Below are 14,100 nucleotides of genomic sequence, written 5' to 3' on the forward strand. Positions count from 1 at the left end.
ACTAAGCCTACTCAGTTTCCTAGAAACCCTCTGCATGAGGTCTGAGCATCAGGTCGCAAAGCAGGGACAGGAGCTGGGCGGCTGGGCAGATATACACAGAGTTTCGCGGTTTATTCACCAGGGACACAGCAAAATTGCCTGGCATGTGGGGTCCTGAAACGGTCCTGTGACAGTGCAGGGGTACCGGCGGGAGGTTGTTACGGGTGAGCTCAGAGGGAGGGCCAGAGGAGCCCAGTTTGACGGGTCTGTCGAGCACAAATGTGGTCTGTGCCTGCAAGAAGAGTGAGCCGCTGCTCAAGGGGTATGACAAGCCAGCCTCCTGGAAAATAGCACTCTGAGTCCTTTGCAAAAGAATCAAATGAGGAACAAGGCTATTAGCTTGTGTCAAACTGTGTTTGATAAAGAAATGGAAATCCCTTACTCTGCCACAAAGACCAAGGAGAGGTAGGATCATGCTGTGACACAAATAAATGAATAGTGAAACAGAAATGGAAAAACACGGGCCCAAATATTACAAGAAAATATCAGACCTTGAAATGATTGCCTGTCTTAAGCAATAGACTATAACAAAACATACGTTACAAATACGATCTAGTTGTGTAATCTAGTTTTGCTATTACACAGAAATGGATTTGGGACCATAACTGTTAAATTCTGCACCTATCTCCCTATTTTTATATCACATTAGGAAAAAAAGAAAGCCAATGCCAACAAATACCTGCACCTGGGGAGCCTTGTAACTGTTCATTACCAGACATATGAGGCATTAGCTGAGATATTTATACAGAGATGCCGGTGCTTCTTTTTTTTTTTTTTTATTTTTTCCTTTGCACTGCACTGTTAGACATTCCTGTTGTCTCTTGTTCTTCTAATAAGCTTTGAGGGTCCAGAGCCTCATCCCCCCCATCTTGTAGAAATAAATATAATAATCAGGGCTTCTTATCAGCACAAGGACACGCCTGCACAGGACCGCTTGCAGGATGTGGCCCTTGCAGGATTGCTATCTCTGTTGTTACACACGAGCACCACGTTCAATTTACTAACGCCTTGCTCCTGAGCTACGGATGGTTACGGAGAGTAACCGTGTTATTTCTGCACACTTTTTCCTCCCTCAATTTCTCTCCTCCCAACCCAGCAAGGACTTTTTTGAGCATCGGGACCGGTGACGTGGGGTTTCCCTAGGGGATAGCTGAGTTGAACTCCCACTGTGGATTCCCCGGTGTCGGTTGGATGCTCTTGGACTCGGCATACAGACGTCCCACGCGCAAGAGCAGTAAAAAATATTGACCTCTCCTACACGGCTATCCATTTTTCTGAAGTTTGTAGCCTTCAAAACGCAACTGAAATTGCTTAACTGGCTCAGGAGTTGGCACGCACACAGAGCACCACCGCACAAGCCGCATTTCCTTAGGAAATCAGGGTTGGGAGGGCTGGCTTTTCCTCTCTCATAACCGGGGGCTCTCCTTTCGCTCCGGTGTGCGTTTCTGAAAGGCTCTCCAATCCCACCCTGCGGTTTTTGCTTTTTTTTTTTTTTTTTTTTTTTTTTGTGTGTGTGTGTGTGTGTGCTGGCAGGTTCCCTGACAGATCTCCGAACGCTTTGCGGCAGCTCTTCCCTAAGACCCTGGCCAACGAGAGACTTCCCACCTGCCTGGTCTCTTTTGCATCCCAAGAATCATCCCCACCCTCCTCTTCCTCCCAGCTGCATCAGGTGTTACGGCGGGGGGGGGGGGGGGGGGGGGGGGGGGGGCACCCTGGGGATGGGGAGGAGGCAATTTTTCCTCCCCACGGTGCCTTCGGCGGGTTTAGGACTCACCCCCTTGGGCCACTCTCCCCTGGGAGTAGGAGGCGGGGGGGGGGGCGCTCCCCAAACGAAGGGTTTGGCGAAGTTTTCTGGCGAGGGATGGGGCAAACGGCGAGGAAGGAGGAGAGGAGGGAGGGAGGGAGCCGGGGCCGGGCCGGGCCGGGGCGGGGAAGAGAAAAAAAGGGGGCACGGCCGGGAGGTGGAGCTGGCTTGGGCGCTCCGCGGCTGCCGGGCACCGGGCGCGGACGGCAGTGGGAGCCCAGCGCCGGCGGAGAGCCCGGTCTGTCCCCCTCGGGGGTGCCCGGTTTGTTCCCGGAGCCCGGTCTGTCCTCCCCCCGGGGGAGCTCGGTCTGTCCCCTGAGCTCGGTCTGTCCCCCCGGGGGAGCTCGGTCTGTCCCCCCCCCCCCCCCGCCGCCGGAGCCCGCTGCAGCCACCGGCAGGTAACAGCTCGGAACCGGGGGGGTTCGCTTCTCTTTGCTTTTCCTCGGGCTCGGCCAAGGGTGCCGGCTCCGCTTTAGGGGGGGATACCCACGGGAGGTTGAGGTTGGCGGGGAGGGGGGATGTGTCTCGGCATGGCGCCGTGGAAACCCCGGGGTGCTGGGTGTGCAAGTTTTCGGGGCTGAAACGCCAGCCCGCCTGACAGCAACGCCAGGAAGGGGGGGGGGGGGGGGGGGGGGGGGGTGCCGGGCTAACCCCCACTCTCCCCACCGGTAACACCGCTCCGGGAGCCCCTCTGGCTCGGTACCCGGGAGCCTCAGCCCTTGTCCTCAATATTTTTGTATTTTATCTCTCCCCCCCGCCGCTTCCCACTGCGAGCCCTGTAAAGACAAGCAGCGCCGGAGTGGGGGGGGGGGGGGGGGGCTGGAGGCTCAGCCATGTGGTCGTAGCGTTTTGGGGAGGGTGTGCCCCCCAACCCCAAGAGTTGGGGTGAAGAAGGCGAGAGGGTTACCCCCGTTCCTGACTTCACGCCAGTCCGGTAGGAAATTTGCTCTTTCCCGCTTTTGCTGCTCGGCAAGCTGTAACCCCCCCCCCCCCCCCCACCCCGGGTCAGGCCCGGCTTTTGGATCGAGATTTACAGCTGCCACAACATGTTAGTGAGGTGCCACCCCCCCGGAGAGATGCGGGTTTTATAAGCTGTACAGCTGGGCGCTTAGAGTTTTATCATAACTTTGTTATTAAAATGTTGTAGCAAGCGGGCAGACAGCATTTTCAGTACTTGGGTGGTTTTCTGGGAAGTTGAGTTGTAATTTCTTTTTTTTTTTTTTTTTTTTTTTTTTTTTTTCTCCAGCACTTCTCTCAGCAATTAGTAAGCTCAGCCTGATTACTACTTGTATTTCTATAATGAGAGGAAATTTGGACACAATTAATAGACTCTAGGCACATATTTCACTGAATAGCCAGTGGCTACCAAAGCTACTTGGCCAGAAGTGTGCTGGAGATGGCTGTGTGCCTGGCTGGGTGTACGCAAATCGTGAGCACAGGCTCGCCCTGGGTTTATACTAGTGGGTAAAAAGTGCGTGGAGTTATTAAAGAGTTGTCTTAATTCAGCAGGGCATATCCAAGCATTTGATGGATTCTACCAGTAAAATGCTTATTTCGGTATTTAGGGCTTTTGTAAGGAGCAGCAGTAGTTCTGTCTCAAAAGTAAAAACTGATAGGGATGTCACTGGGAGAAACAGGTACATTCTTCATCTATTTCATAATTTGGGGGGAATCTTTCAAATCTGACTGTGTGGCATAATGTACAGATGCACTTCTTTATAATCTGCTTTCACTGAAGTATTTGTGCAGCGTGTTAAAATAATTCAAGTGTTGGACCCTCCCTGGAAGGCAGTTAATGTTTCTGTATTTGTTGTGGCCGAGGTACAGCTTTCGTTGGCGCGGCCCAAAACACCACGCCGCACAGTTGCCATGAATTTAAGCGTAGCGGGGTGAGAAGAAGAAAGGAAGAGCTTTAACTTTTCCGAGATACTGCTGGCTGCCAGGAAAAGCGAGATAACATTTCTTCTGGCTGCCCCAGCCTTTCTCCAAAGCAGACATCTGCCACGAACCGCTTGGCTCTCCCCAAGTTGTGTGCTTAAACCCCTTGAGGGGTGCAGGTGGCCGGGTGGTTGGTATCTTTGGGAGAGGGACCGATGGCACCCCAAGGGTACTGGGGGCGAGGGGGGGGGTTGCCCAGGGCCGGCTCCGAGGGAGGAGGGGGAGGACTCGAGTGGGTGATGCTGGCGGTTTCCACGAGAGGGCTTGCTCGCCGTGCCGGGTGGGCAGCAGAGCCTTTGTGGGGACCAGGCACGGCGGGGGCAGCGAGGAGCTTGGGGGGGTTGGGGAGGGGGTGGCTTCCACTCGCGGGGTGAGTATTTTAGATTTCCTTTGTAAATTATGGGGAAATCCCTTTATTCATTCCCCTTGGGGTGCGAGGATGAGACATCCTGGGAAGAACACCAGTCTTCCGTTTCCAGGCTCACTTAAAACTTAGAGGGGATCCCAGGAACTTAATTTCCCCACAGTGGAAACGAAGAGGCTGAGTGTGTTTTTCATAAAAGAGGAGTGGGGTCTGAGTGTTTGCATCCTCGCCTCAGCTGATGGCAACGAATGACTCTATCCTGGCGTGATCTCATTTTTTGGCTGCTTTAACATGTATTATACTTCTCAGGGTGGGGCTGAGCGAAAGGGAAACGGGAATCATTGTGCGCGTATGAAAATGCTGAGCTATCCTTAAGTCCTTTGACAAGTTGCCCGCATATTGTTTAATTCAAATAATTTCATACATGCAGCATTGCAGGTTTGTTTTAAAAGGCAGAAGCTGTATCTGTAACCAGGAATAATACTGCAGTTCATAAAACATGAGGAACATCTGTTACTGTGACTTCAATTTGTTTCTCTCTCCTTGGAATAACCAAGTTGACAGCTCAGACAGTCAGGTTTAATGTCCTGTGCTAAACCTTTGGTCCTGCGTCCCGTGGCTAACGGTGACTCACAGAATCAATAAACCCAGCTCTGGCTCGGCGGGGGAGCAGGAAGGGCTTCAAACCACCTCACGCCGTGGAGCTGCTCCCCAACAGCAGGCGACGGCCGGCAGATTAGGGGGTTCGGGAAAACTGGGTCCAAGCACGTGCACTCGCCCCTTTCGGTGCGGTAGAGCTGGCTGGGATCTTGGCTTTTTCTCAGGATTAGGGCTGAGCAAGCGAGGGAGAGGGTCTGTCCTGCTGCAGGGGTAGTATTTTCCCTCCTAGCACCTTTTATCTTGCCTTAATCTATCCCAGGTTGAATACTGTAGGCAGTTGAAGTGGAGCCATCTCGTACTTTGATGTGTGTTCATTGGCTCGAACATCTCATTCTCTTGCCTGTTTTTTTTTTTTTTTTTTTTTTTTTTTCCTTTTTAAGTTAGTCAGCTCCCTTCCCACCCCACCTCTCCAAACAAAAAGAATTACAGCAGGGGAGGCAAAAAGTGAATTAAGTGATTTTGTATTTTTGTGAATGGGTTTTCTTGCTTTGCCCCTGCCTGCCTTCCTGCCTTCTGTAAGATCCCTTCCTAATTAAAATATTATGACTATCCTTATGGTAGCCCTTCACTTGTGGCAAGGATCCTAATTTGACGTCAATGAAAAAATACTAGTTTCTGGCATAGGGGCAGATGACATTTCATCAGTTAGTGCATGCCCATTTTTTTTTTTTATTTTTTTTTTAAACCACAGTGCTAAGACCATATGGGCAGATAATGAGTTTAAGCTGATGAACAGCTTTGCCCAAATAAAGGACTTTCTTCCTAGAAAACACGTTTTCCCTTTAAAATAAATAATGCAGTTCCTGTGTTTTTATTTAATTATCTTGAGTCCTGTCTGTTCTCACCAGGCTGCAAGAAAACAGACACAACTGCTCTGGGAACAGAAGCTACTGGATTTATGGGGTCGTGGGTCTTAGATGAGGAAGGACTTGAAAAGAGAAGTTCAGATGCTACAAAACTGAGGCTTAAGGTATCTAAATAAGCAGATGGTGGTCTAAGTTGTATTTGGAGAGTTTTGTGAGGTAGTGCATAGTTCCTTACATCTTGAAGGTGAGTCATTGCATGAGGTGGTAGTAGGTCTAAGGTCTGTTTGGGAGCTGTAAATAAAACAGATGAACATCTCTACTCCTTGCTAATCCTGTGAGGCTGCGAAGCAGTCCTTGTTTGGGGGTGTTGTGGCAAGATAATCCCTACTTTTGCTTTTTCAAGAGTTTTTGACTAATGTCAAATGATTTTTTTTTTTCCTTTGTTTGTTTAACTTAAACTGACTTATCAATAAAATGGGAGGGAAAGATTTTGGATCCATTTTTCTGGTTTTTGAAAAAAAACCCACACGAGTAGTGCAGTAAGGATTGGAAAGTAACTTGCTTTGGGAAATTGTGGTCTTTAGTTTTCACTTTAAAATAGTGAATCAAAACCAAGTAGTGTATTTTCATGAGAGGACAAAGCCTCTGTGTTTCTCCCCCAAGACACATAGGAAAGCGCTGTTTGGGATCTGAAATAGCTCAGTCCCTTTTAAGCTATTTCTTAGGAGTCCTCTTTTTAATTTTTTTTTTTCTTTCTTTTATTTTTTTCCCTTGGAAATGATTGTTAATCTTAATTGGAAGTAGCAAATGAAGGGAGAAAGAGGTTGTACAGAAAAATCAGTCCAGACAATGCCATTCTTTCTCATGATGCTTATTCCTTCTAAACCTTCCTTAAATACTTTGTGTTGTCCACTCCCTCCCTTCCCACCACTTCTCAGCACTGGGAAGACTACTGGACTTTAATTGTATTTCATATGAGGATATGTTCCAGATGTCTAGAGCTTTTCTTTCTGATGGTCACTGCTATCTCATTTACAATTGGTATGACAGCTGAGTTGCATTTGGTCCTACCATTGCTTGTGACTGCACAGTTCAGCATTCCTCGTGTCCATTCCTTCCCCTACACCAACACTTCTTATTTTCTTTTCACTGCTCTTACAGTCTTGAGTTTCCAAAATGATGAATGAGTTATCCTATCCTTTAGTTCCAGAGGATTCAGGTGAATTCAGTGCCCACCAAATAGTTGATGAGACTTCTTTTTTCCTTTCCCCAGGCCCCCCACCTCTTGCCTTCAAGCATTTAGCAGCTGCTTTGTTGTTTATCATTTCTGCATTGATAAAGATCTGTCATGGGCTAATTTAGTATAAATTGTCTGAGACTGAAAGAAGTGGCTATAGGAAGGCGGTGCATTGATCTTTTTTTGTTAACCCAACCAGCTGCTAAGCCAGTTTCTCAGCATGTTTTTATTTATTTTTGCACAGATAAGATTTAAAGAAACAAAGCATAGAGATATTTTACTCTTACAAGTTGACCCCAAATGGGATTTGCTTCTGCACCTCTGCCACTTTCTGTTCTCTAGCAGTGGGTGTGAAGGATTTCCATTTTCCCAAAGATTATAAGCAGCAGCATGTACTCTTCCAGGGCAGTGGAGCTGTGATGGAGGTGATGTCCTTCACTGGCCTTCCTCAGAGCTAGAGGCAGAAAGGCTCAGTATCCTTGTGAGTAGTATATGTGTGGGTTTTTTTTTAGATCTGAATTGCTTCTGCAGGTGTCTTGGTACAGGAAGCTTTGGATGACCACGTGCCTAATGTGCATGCTTCATGCTTGGTGGATTAATATGCAGCGGCTATTACACGACAATTGAGAGTATTTAGGTGGTGTCCATCTACCCTTACCAAATTCAGTTAAAAGAAAACCAAACCCACTATCTTGTCATTGTCCTCAGAGATGATGGGAGTGGGTTTTTGACTATCACAGGCTTTTATTACAGGGCTCATTTCCACACAGGATCCCTCCTGTCTGTGTAGTCCCTCTAACAAGCATTCCAATGATTGATAAGTCTCTGGGAGTTCTTGTCCTTTGGGGATTTTTTGGGCCATAAGGATGTTCCCTTTGATATATATTTACTAAATAAACCTGGTCTAAAATGGGAGTTTCCAGCTACTCGAGAAATAAATTGAAAAGTCTGACTGTAGAAGAGCCAATTCTTAAGCCCAAATTAAGTTCAAATTTTTTAGACCAGAGTATCATTTCAGCAAGAAACAGAGGATGCTTTTGATGAAATAAAAAGTGCTGAAACTGAATCTTGTCCATGTGCTTGATATTACTTGGTTCTGTCATTATTAAAGAGGCTGCACAATTTTGTGAATTAGGGCTTAGGTCTGAGTTTGTTCAGCTCGGCTGTCAATCGACTGTGTTTAGTTCATCTCTGTTCCTGCCCTTCTGTCTCCCTCATTTAATCAGCGCATAGCCACGTTAGAGAGGGACTTTTTTGGGGTGTCTGTGGTGCCTAGTGTGATCTGGAGTCAGCCCTAGTTAGTCTTCTGGAAGCAATGTAACCAGTATCCTCTTCGCTCTTGATGCCTCTGGTGCTAGGGTCAGGACAAAGTCTTACAGTCGTTGTTGATCCTGGGGAAGTGGAACCAAACCAAGCCGCTAATGTGAAAAGCCACGTAGTATAGCAGAGATAAAAATAGCTCGTATATTCTTCCAGACTTCTCACTTGAGTCATAAACAGCTTTAAATACGTTTTATGCCATCCCAGATGTCTGGAAAGCCAAGGAGACGGATGAGTGGAATGGGGTACGGGCCCATATGGTGACTTGTTAACCATGGGTCGGTGACAGGGGCTCGGGGGCTTAGAGGCCCTGGCCGCAGCTCGGGTTGTATAGATTGTGCATGATTACAGTACTGACTGCTTCTGTAGCTCTTGTGCTTCTCGTAAGGCTCAGCACTGAAATTGTAACGCTAGCAGCTTTTATTCATGGCCCAGTGCCCAGTTTGAAGAGGGGTGATTTTGGTCATGTTGCTAGACATACGTATTTATGGCCCGTTCTATCTGTTGAATTTAATCTGTTGGGGTATTTTCAATGTTATTATGGAAACAGTACTATATTTACTCCTTAGGAAAAGTTCAGTGTATGACAGCCTATGAGGAGGGAGTTTTAGAGTAATAAAGATTGCACTAAATGACGGTGTCTACACTTCTTCAGGAAAAATTATCTAAATGAACTGACTGGCATTTTGCCTGTTCTTGAGACATGGACCTTACAGGGCACTGAACTGGAACACGCTATGCTGGGAAAGCAACAACAGGGTTTGTTCTTGGCACACTTGTTGGCATATCTCATTTTCTTGGGGAGCGAAGAGAACCAGATCTTCTTGTACAGAGAGAGCTCATGCCTGTACTGGGCTGGTTTCTCAGACCCGCGGAGAACCTGTTTCTCATGGAAGTCTCTGGGACCTGTGGGTACCTGTCAGAGGAACTTCTCAAAACCTGCTGCCAGGGTAAATGAGATAGCGGTATGGAAGTTCAGTGGATTTTGGAAGAGGAGTCACTGTCACTGTTGTTGATGGACTTATTTCTGCAATCAGTTGAAAACAGAATGCTTTTGGATGTCAGTCTTGCAGATAATAATTGGTGGGGCTTGATAGTGATAATAACGTGGTGAGTCCACACTGGACATGTATGAGAAATAATTGAGAATAAAGGATCGAATGTCTCAAAATGATCTTAAAAGGGGTGAACTTCATATCGGATGTATTTTGAACTGCAGACCGCCCTCCGTTCCTGTTAATGTCAGAGGGGAATCTTGGAGCTGCTTAGGATGAGGTGCTTATTTTATGTTGATCGACAAAGCTTTTGCTTCCGATGGGAATATGGCAGAAGCACAGGCATTTAACGAGGGTCTTCTAGAGTTCCACCAGGCTGTTTTTTCAGACTAAGACGCAGGAAAAGCTGAGAGCTAGTTCTGGAAATGCTCGAGGCACGATGCTGGAAGGAAATGCTGGAAGCACCAATAGATCTCTTTGACCTACATTTTGCTTTGGCAGCCCGAGATTTGACAAGGTAATACCTTGCTGACGTGATAAATGACTGGGTTCTCAGTCTTGATAAAAGACCTTCCAAACTGATGACTTCAGCTTACAGTGATGCTTTGCCAATTAAAAACTGATACTCTTCAATGTTAAGGAAAGCATCAGTCAGGAACAACAGTCTGATGAGATTAAGAAAGACAAGGACTTCCCAGAGACTGGCTGGATTAAGAGGGTGGTTTATGTTTTTTTTTGTGCCTTTTTTATTATTTTTTTTTCTCCTCACTGTGCTGAAAGGATCAGAAGGTTTCATGCTCTGCATTTTGTGTGCGCATATTTTGATACTGCAGTGGGAAGGGCTTGGCAGGAAAAGAGTCTGAGTTTAGTTTAAAAACATTCATTTTATTTGTTAATGCTGCTGCAGATAGTTCCAAGTTTCACTTCGTAGTTGATTTCTTGTCGTATTTCTGTAACGTGATGCTCTTTGGGAACAGCTCTGGAGCTCTGCACCGGCCTTGGGAAGCAGAGGGTGTTGGGAGGGGGGTTGGACTCTCACTTCCAGGTCCTGTCACCGATTTTACTGCTCAGAACTGAGAGGTGAAAATGCCAGCATCGCTAACATCAGCGTGCTGTAGAGCCTCTTTGGATTTAGGAAGGTTGCGTTGTTTTTCTGAACATCTGTTTCACCAGCTGTGAAAATTAAGACGGTACCCTCAGCATGTGGGTATGATGAACATTCTTGTTAGCTAATCTCGGTAAAGTGCGCCGGAACCGTGACTGAGTGGTTGCTTGAAAGTGTGAAGGTTTAAAATGTTGTAAGCCACAAGCCTGCATCTTTGTTAGGGAAGAGAAGTGCCAACTGGGAGTCCTTCTGGGGCAACAGGGGCAAAGGGTTTGAGGGAAAGAAGAGGAATTTGCCTGTGATGGAGGACCTGAGTGAGAATTATGCCTCATTCTAACCTCTTGCACAAGATCCAAATGGATTTACTTGGAGCTTTGCAGAGAGTCTGTCCAGGGCTGGATTTTGCCCTCGTACCACAGGACGATGCAGTTGCATTTCCTTTTGTTATTTTTCCAGTTCCCCCTGCTCCACACACTTGCTTTTTATGATCAAAGCTTCAGTCTTTAAAGATATGCCAATGCCTTGTAATAGTGCTTAGAAGATCCCCCTTGGGGAACAGTTCTGATTAGACACTGAGGAATTCTTTAATTCTCTTCATACTTCTTACTATTAGGAACATCTTGTTGATAAAAGGTGTGGCTTTTTCCCCTTGCTGTTACTATTTCTTCTTTGTCTCCCTTCCTCCCCAGACAGTATACTTGTTCTTTATGCTCTCCCGTTGTCTCATCTTATGTAAACTTGGTTCCTTGGTTCTTGCTTTCAGTTCACCCTTTTATCTTCTACAGCACTCAATGAATGCTTAAAAATAATAAATATTAATAATAGGGCTCTTTGAACCAGCAGGTTCTCTGCTGCTTAAACTCACCTTTTCCTGCTGCTTATCCCCTATTAAAAGTTGCTATAATCTGCAGATTGTAGCTGTAATAACTTCTGTAGCCGTGGCTGGGTCTGTGACAAGTGTAGGATTATAGCTCCAGGTGGGGAAGTGGCAGCAGGAGCAGAGATCCTCAAAGGCACAAAGATGTTGTTTCGGTTGAAATATTCTTAGCAATAAAGGAAGAGAAGCCACAAAATTTAGTGTGGGAATAGAGCTATTTATCTAAATAGCTCTTCTTACACAGGTTTCCATGGAGTGTCAGTGACCTATATAGGCTAATCCTGTATTGCACATAAAACCCTATGTTTAGAAGGGGGAAAGTATTCTGTGAAGAATGTAGTTCAAGAAGGATGTACTTGTGGAGATGCTTTCAAGAAAATTCATCAGAAGTGTCTTAAATCAGGAAGACAAACTGTGAGATACATCTGTGATACTGCTTTCTTTTAATTCCCCCTGCAGACAGGTTTACCTCTCCCTAGAGCTACAGAAGAAAAAGATGCTGTCTGCCTCAGTACGTAAAGTTGTCCACATAATGTACAGGCTGGGCTCCAAAGCTTTTACCACACACATATGTACACGCAGACGTTCTTTTGGACATCAGCAGCATTTTTACTGTCTCAAATCCCACGGGCTAAGGCATGAATAAAGTAAGCAGGGACGGAGTGAGTGAAGTTTTCCCACCACGCCTCCTTTCCTCTGTTTCATAATACAGGCTACTGGTTTAGGAAAAGAAGAGACAATCCCGAGGTGTCAGGGCAAACTTCAGGAAACCTTATTTGTTTCTTCTACACGGTGTTGGCTTGTCCCTCTTTAGGGGAGGTGAGCTGTTCCTAAGTAAAACCTCGGTTGAGTGTGTTGCTTCCAGGCTTATGTCTTCAGCAGAAACCATACTAGTTACTACCTGAGGCTAGGACTGGCTGGGAGTTTCTCAAGGAAACAGTTTGTGTGCAGAAAATGCTGATTTATTGAAACCAGTACTGCTTTGTGGGAAAGGGTTGGTCTCCACTCAGTTCTCCTTGGGTGAATGTCTTGCGTTTGGGATAGAATTTCTTAGTCAAAACCGAGATGCTGGTTAGGAGCCAAGTGGTTTGGGTTTTTTCACCTATGCTGTCACAAATCCAAAACAGGGTCCCGAAAGCAGGTTTCCGACGTGCCAGAAATGCGTGTCCTCACCGCAGGACTGCTGTTCTAGAGCACGTGGGTTTTTGCATGAAGGATTCCAAGGTAGATTCCAAACCTTCATCCCTATGTGAAAAGAAAAAATATTTTAAGTCTCAGAAAATGTGGTGGGATGGGAAATTAAGTTCCCATCCAGGTGTCCTTGCATCTCTTTCAGTGGCCTTGCTGTCTTTCTTCACTGATTCTGCAGGTCTGAGTCTCCCGTGGATGTTGTCTTCACGGAGTAGAGAGAAGAATCTCTGGAGACCTTGGCAAAATAATCAGTGTGTCAGTCATGGGAGGAGAGCGACTGACCCTGAAGCGCTGCCGGTGTTTCTTGGCAGGGTTGAGGCTATACAGGGCGATGCAGCTCCTAAACCCCTGCTAAATCCCTGGAATATTATGAGAAAAGCACCTTAAGCAGCCAAGGAAAATATAGCTGAACGCTGCTGATATGTTTGTGCCTGAGCCATTATTGTTGGGCAGGGTAGGAAAAATAATGCTTAGGGCAAGAGAGGAGCTTCTTGGAGCAAGATGAAACACTCTCCTGCTGGTTTGATTGCAGTGAGCTCAGCAAAGACAGGGGTAACACGTGGTTTCAGTAACAAGCCTCTTTCTTCCAATTTCTTCTCTCCCCCCATTTTATGGAGAGGAGAGGAAAGCGGTCGTCTCTTCATCCCTTCTTAATTCTCCTTGGGGAGTGAGGAGATAGCAAGAAAAAAGCCAGGAAGGGATCTCGTATAAGCTAGGTGTGTGCTTAGCCAGGGCATTTGCTCTCTGCATCACCAAACCCCCTGGATCTGGTTATTCCAGGGCAGCTCAGCCACCTGAATCCTGATGTGCTGAGTACTGCCTTGGCTGCCGTGGGGAGCTTCCAGGGGCTGCTTCTGTTGTAAAAGGTGGGATTGCAAAAATGAGGTACCTGTTCTGATGGTGTGAGAATGCCACTCTGCCTTTACTATGTATTTTGTTCTCCCTGCTTTTAAAAAAGCGGGGGAAAAAAGACCGGGGGTTGATGCTTCATCATTGCCCAGGCAAAGACAAAACACTCCTCTTAAAGGCAAAACATTCCAGGCTCTTGCTGTGTATTTGAGGTTCAAACAATGGGAGTTTCCTGTTTCCAATAAGCCAAGTGCATCCTCAGATGGTCTCTGCTAACCTGTTTTAAGAAGACTTTTGTTCACCTTGTGGTAGATGAGGAGCCTGAGCTTGCCTTTTTGCTTTCACCCCTCCTTCTCCTTCAAGTTAAAGTAGGAGGCACAAGGTTTGTCTACAGCACACAGAAGCATGGGGTGGCAGAAGGCCTGAGCTAGTGGAAACCAGAACCAGGATCTCCATACAGCTCCGATGGGTGCAGCATGCAGGAATCCACAGCACAGAGTCAGCTCTGGAAATGGTAGAGTGGCAAGGCACTCCTGGATGTGAGATGAGCTCCAGTGTGTCTGCCCTCCGAGCAGGGATGCAGTCCCCAGATACGGCATGTTTGAAAGAACAAATAAAAATACCCTAAACCTTGCTTTTATGTGTGGGGCTTTATTTGGGGTGATAAAAAGGCAATATTTATTTTCAAATATTAGATGACAACAATCTCTTCATATGTCTTCACAAAAAAATTGATCTGAGAAAATAAAATATTTCTCTTAAATTAATCAAGTCTAAGTCTTCTATCTTTGATTGAAATATCAGCAGATTTCTGCCTCTTTCTTCTTCTGGTTATAGTTATTAAAGGAACCTCTAAGAGGCTGATTGCTAAGATTCGTTAGATCCCCAGGAGGATGAAGGTAAGCTGCTGCTTTT

At 46.4% G+C, this 14,100-nt stretch overlaps 1 protein-coding gene across 5 annotated transcripts in view; it reads left to right on the forward strand.

Annotated features, from left to right (window-relative positions):
- Positions 1-1,997: 1,997 nt before the first annotated feature.
- Positions 1,998-14,100, forward strand: part of TSPAN18 (tetraspanin 18) — a 124,261-nt gene continuing 112,158 nt past the window's right edge. For 4 of the 5 annotated variants that reach the window (XM_032998529.2, XM_032998533.2, XM_032998534.2 and 1 more), the window contains exon 1: positions 1,998-2,241. The gene's annotated coding sequence lies outside the window, so the exon portion shown is untranslated. Of the gene's footprint in view, positions 2,242-14,063; positions 14,085-14,100 lie in introns of those variants that run through there. The other variant, XM_032998531.2, reaches the window with a different exon arrangement.

This window comes from Tyto alba, unplaced genomic scaffold (assembly GCF_018691265.1).
Source record: "Tyto alba isolate M040663 unplaced genomic scaffold, T.alba_DEE_v4.0 Super-Scaffold_18, whole genome shotgun sequence".
Classification (NCBI taxonomy): Eukaryota; Metazoa; Chordata; class Aves; order Strigiformes; family Tytonidae; genus Tyto; species Tyto alba.